Here is a 5,692-nt window from a genome sequence, read left to right as displayed (position 1 = left end):
CCAAAGGAAAGGAGACTTTTGCTTTGTTCAGTGCTCCAGGTCTTTTGTAGCTGTTCTTGACTCCAGAGAGCTTCTTAAGATTTTTTCCCAAACAAACAGAGGCTAAAACATGTCTGTCCTACCACAGACATCTAAAAGTTAGATGTCTTGAATGAGGTTTTGTAGTCAGTGAAGAGAAACATCCCGTAATTCACCTCAGCCTGGTTAAGGCACTTCAGTTGAGCAGGGTGGGAGTATGTCCATCTATCTGTAGATTGTGAGACAGAGGTTATAGTGACCAATTTAGATATAGAAATGTAAAATCAGAAGTTAATCCCACAACAGTGCTTACCCAGGCCCGTTCTGGAGCTTTCTTCTCTTTCCCCTACAGAGTAGAACTTAGTAACTTCAGAATTCAAGTTTTTCTACATAAAAATATTAACATTTTTGGTAATGCTTCTCATTTTTGTTATCAATAATTTTGAAAATCATTAATATAATTTTGAAGAAGCATAGAACCTTCAAATTTCTGTGAGAAGATCCTTTTATTACATTCCTTTGCCCTGTTTTCCACAGATTTCTTCCTGTTGAGTAATACCTTATTCATCTTACAGTTCTTGTTGTGATATGTGGCACTTCTGTTACTATAATTAGTCATATATTGGTGTAAAAAAACTTTCCTTCTTGACTGGCTGCTCTAATAAAGTACTTATCCTATAAACCTGTCCTGAATGATCAACCTTTGACAAGGAAATATTGATTTTTCTTTTCCCCCTTCACATTTCTATGGATCCTGCCTTGCTGCACGTTGTACTAGATTCTGCATGCTTTGAAATTTCCAAAAGTATTGCTTAACTGAGAAGTTTTTCTTGGTCTGGTAATATTACCATACTGTCTGCGATGATTGAAAGGTTTTTAAGTTCATGTTAAGACGAAGAGTGGTACTGTAGCTTACAAGGCCATTGACAAGGTGTGGTGGGTCGACTCGGTTCACCAGCCAAGCACCACTCAGCTGTTCTGACTCCAGCAGGACAAGGGGGACAATAGGAAGGGCAAAGATGAGAAAACCTGTGGGTTAAAAACATTTAATAAGCAAAATAAAGAGGAATAATAAAATGGAATAAAAAATTAATACAAAAGTAAAAACTGACCACCTCCTGCAAATAGGTCAATGCCCAGCCAGACTCTGAGCAATGTCTCTCATCCCAAAATACTTGCCCTCCCCCCCAGTTTTTATTGCAAAACCTGCTTTTGTGTGGCAGAAAATATCCTGTTTAATCACTTTGTGTCAGTTACCTTTATTGTGTCCCCTCCTAACTTCTTGCACACCTTCAGCCTACTCACTGGGAGGCAGAGTGGCAATATCTGGATGCCATGGAAGGACTTCTCAGCAATAACCAAAACCCAGGCGTGTTATCTGCATTTTCAAAACATCACGTGGTCCAAAACAGCGCCATGACAGACTGCTATGAACAAAATCCATCCATCCCAGCTCAATCTCTAGCCCTTAGTCCATACAATGGATGCCACACTCAAGTCTTATGCTACGCAATACAACCTTACCAAGCACCACTCTCTTTCCTGTCACGTGATACATATATATACAGACAGGATTCTCATAGTCTGTGGGTCACCCCTGTAAAACATCCATAAAATGTCCACTGAGTTGTGTGATGCATGACTTGGCCTTGGTGTGTTGTGGTGGCTGCTCAGGACAGGAGAGATTGTGTTAAATTGTTTCCTCACGTTGGGTTATTGCAGCTCTTGCCTGTCTTCTGGCAAGACTCGTTCTCCATTGTTTCAGGTAATTCTTGACAAAGTACTTCCTATAACATGGAAATCAAACCACATTTTACTTACCCCCAGGGTTTAATGTCCTTGGGACACACAACAGATATCCCCATTCTGCCACATTACCCATGAGCTGTATCCAGGTCTTTGAGCAAATTGCCCTGTAGCCCTGGCACTTCTGACCTTGGGTGTCTGCAGGTGCCTTGTGCCAGAGACTCCAATGGAGTGGTGCATCCTGGCAGCAGCATAGAGGGCATTTCTCTCATCTGGTCCTGCCTGGAGTGCCCATGGGGACTGCATGAACTATATGCTGCTTGATCTGTGCAGCAGTTTGTTGCTCAGGGTTTCAGTCAGAACAGTTCTCTTGGCTCACTCAAGAGAAAGAACTCACAATCGGACTGTGAGTCGTGGAATATGCATTCTACAGAAAATCATAGTGCCTAGGAAAGTTTATATTTTTGTCTGCTAACCAGTGGGGACATGATTTCTGTCTCATTGTATCTGTTGGGATATAATGATGCCCCTCTTGCCATCTCATTCCCCATAACTGGATCTCTTATTTCATTTTATTGAAAAATCAGCTTTTGGAACAATGAGAATTTTTCTTTCTTCTTTTTCAAACACTTCTTCTTCTTTGCTGTCCCACACAACTATGTTTTGGAACATACAAAGCCTTCTTCAAGTATTAAAGAGAAATAGCTGTCCTCACCCAAGCTGCAAATACAGCTATCTACACAAAACTTCAGCATAAAAGGACCGTTCCTACAGGCTTTTCTGAGGTCTAAAAAATGAACCAGAAAATTCAACTACTGAGAAAACACACAAGGGATGTCCACAGTTAACTGAAGACATAACAAAAATAAATTAAACTTTCCAAGAAGGCTAGGGATTAAGAGATCAATGTTGACCCAGATCAGCTAACACTAGGTAGCACAACTAGAAATATTCTTTATCCTTAGCAACTCTGCCTCTTTGAAACATTTTTCCCAGTGTTGTCAATATGTCCTTATTTATTTTTCAAATTGAATTTTTTTTTCACAATCATTCAGTAACACCTCAAATCACATTAAGACCACTTTTGTCTTCACATGCAGAGCTGTGTGTTTAAAGTTCTTAAGCAGGATTGCATATCCTCTCTTGTTCCTTCTTCCTGCCTGTAAGGAAAGTTTTGTCCCAAATTCAATTCTTTCAGAAAGCCTCCAGCTCTCCACCATTAAACTTACTCCACTGCACATTCATTCTCTCTCTAACCATCTGTCTGTGTTTCTATACTCAGGTTACCTGTAGAAGCTTGACTGTCCAGAAACATCTCAGTATAGTTTGGAAGGAAACCTCCCCCTGTCCTGCTGGAGTCAGAACCTTGTTCTCCCCTGACCATCTCTGATAGGTGACCAAGGACCTGAAGACAGGTTTGAGTATTTCAATGTTAATTATGCAGGACAATTTCTACTCTTCATCAGCAATATTTTATTTGAATCAGTATTGGAAGTGTCTTTTCTCCTTTGTTCCAGACTTCTATCTCCACACTGCATTTAGCTACAGCAGTGATTACCTAAGAATGCTGAAAAAGCAGATTTTATGGTTTAGTATCAGCTGGAAGGTCTTATCTTTGTCCTGCTGATTACAAGTTTATGATTCAAAAAAATTAACAAAAATATGGGCTAGAAAACTAAGCAGAATAGACCTCTTAAGGATGCCATTCGAAATATCTTCGAAGTATGAATGTATAACAATTGCAACTGCTCTACAAGAAGAAATTTTAAAAAATAGTTTGTACACACAGGCATAATTTCCCCTAAAGCATTTCTTCTATGCTTGCCTCTGACTTGCTCTTGGTTTATCTAAAAAGTTCATAGAAATAAAATAAAATGCATATAATTTACATCTTTGGTCACTAAGTGAATTGCTCAAAGAAAATAGAAAATTAAATTGAGTTCATGTGACATCTTTTATTTCCATTTCTGTCTGATCAGTCTTCTAGAAATTTGTAATACTCCAAAGTTTTTCAAGTATTTGGCATAACAAAATATATTCAAACGTATTCTAAAATAGTTCTCAGATTACTGTATGAATTATCACCCATGAATTCTGTGTGAATTTTCTATGGAACTGTTGACTTGAATACATATATTAAATATAAATATTCACTACTCCCACCATCACTGTCCCCACAGTGTGTTCCAGTTTTCATATTAAAATTAATTTGACTTCTATTTACCTTTGTAAAGACTCAAGCAAAGAAAATGTTGAATACTCCAGCACTGTCTGCAGTTTGTCTCCCCTTATGCTTACTAAATTACTCTCCTGTAATTTTCTTTTAGTTCTGGTACTTTAATAGAAATTTTCTGTGATTTCTCCAACTAAATATATTTCATATCACAATCCTTCTGAATTTATCAGTCTAAATGCTTGTTATTCCTTTATAGCACAGATTTTTTCCAGGTCTCATACAATTCTCTTTGGATTTTTGGATATTTGAAGATTTCTTAATCCTGTCTCTGAATTCTTTAAACAAGTTTGTCTTTATATATTTGGAACAGCCCCTTTCAAAAGTTCACAGTTTGCTTGAACATCCTTAATCCCTTACATCATCTTCCCATGATGTCTCAGTCTCACCTCCCTAGGTTTTGTCAAAGATGTTTTCCCAATTCCCCAGTAGCAAGGCTGTTATTTCATTTTACTTTTTCCAGTTTGTTTCCCACCTTTGGGTTTTCAGTCAATTGCTTTCTGACAGTTAGATATGAGATACTGCTTTCCCATAGCCAAAGTCCTACCTTCCTGAAACCAGAAGTGTGTACTCCACACCGACAATTTAATCCCTTGCTTTGCCTGCACCTTGACACATGGGATTCTTATAATCAAAAGGTTATATGGATAGCAAAAAGCTACCTTTATTACCTGTCCTTTGGATGGTTCTGATGGCTGCTCAACGCTTCGTCTCTTTCCCCTTCTGATTTTCTGCTTCATGTAAGTTTCTGAGCACAAAACAATGTGTTCTTCCCCCTTTTAATCTTCACCCACAGATAGTGTACAAGCTTCTTTCCTATCTTTTCCTGTTCCTTATGTGATGCTATTTTGTTGTATTACAAAGCCAGTACCAAATGTTCTTTTTATTGAAAAAAGGGAAATTTCAGGCAAAGGGATTTCTTTATTTTTGACTTTTATCTCAAAAAATCTCCTACTCTTAGACTTCCTCAAAACTTTATATGATGTACATAAAAAAGAACTTATCCTTTTTCTGCATGAGAAGAGAAAATAAGCTATTCCCTGCCTGGCAAGACAGAAAAATAAGGCCTTGTTTTTCTCATATACTTTACATTCTATACAGATAAATGCAAATAGGCTGAAGCTGGAAGGGACTTCTGCAAGTCATTTAGTCCAACCTTTTACTCAAAGCAGAACAAAGTTCAGGTCAGGTTGCTCAGGAACTTATCTGCAAGTTTTGAATATCTCCACAGACGGAGAAGACAATGAAGAATTTTTAATTTTGTTCAATAAAATTATCTTGCTTATGATTTCACATAAATGCACCAACTGGTTTTGAGCATATATTTCGTGTATGTTATATGTTTTGACTTCCTACGGAAGTCAGCAGTGACTGGGAGAGCACTGGAAGGTTTTATTTTTCTGACTGTCAAGAACCTGTTGTAATTACATAAACTTGTTATGAGGAAGAGCAGAGAGAGAAAGTCCTGAGAGGGCTGACATCTAGCCTTGGTTTAAGGCGGACGCTTATCTTATCAACCTACTGTTAATAAACTTGCTAAAACAGTAAAGAGCCAGATTTAATTTTAACTTGCTTTACTGGCCTGCTTTAGCAATGGCTAAAGGTGATAGCTTGGAAAAATATTAATCAGAGTCAGCTATTTAAAGTCAGACATGTTTTTTGGCAGTTTCTTCAGGAAAGTTCATCTAACAGCCA

The sequence above is a fragment of the Camarhynchus parvulus genome, chromosome 1A (assembly GCF_901933205.1).
Source record: "Camarhynchus parvulus chromosome 1A, STF_HiC, whole genome shotgun sequence".
Classification (NCBI taxonomy): Eukaryota; Metazoa; Chordata; class Aves; order Passeriformes; family Thraupidae; genus Camarhynchus; species Camarhynchus parvulus.
Note: the sequence above shows the minus strand (reverse complement) of the source record.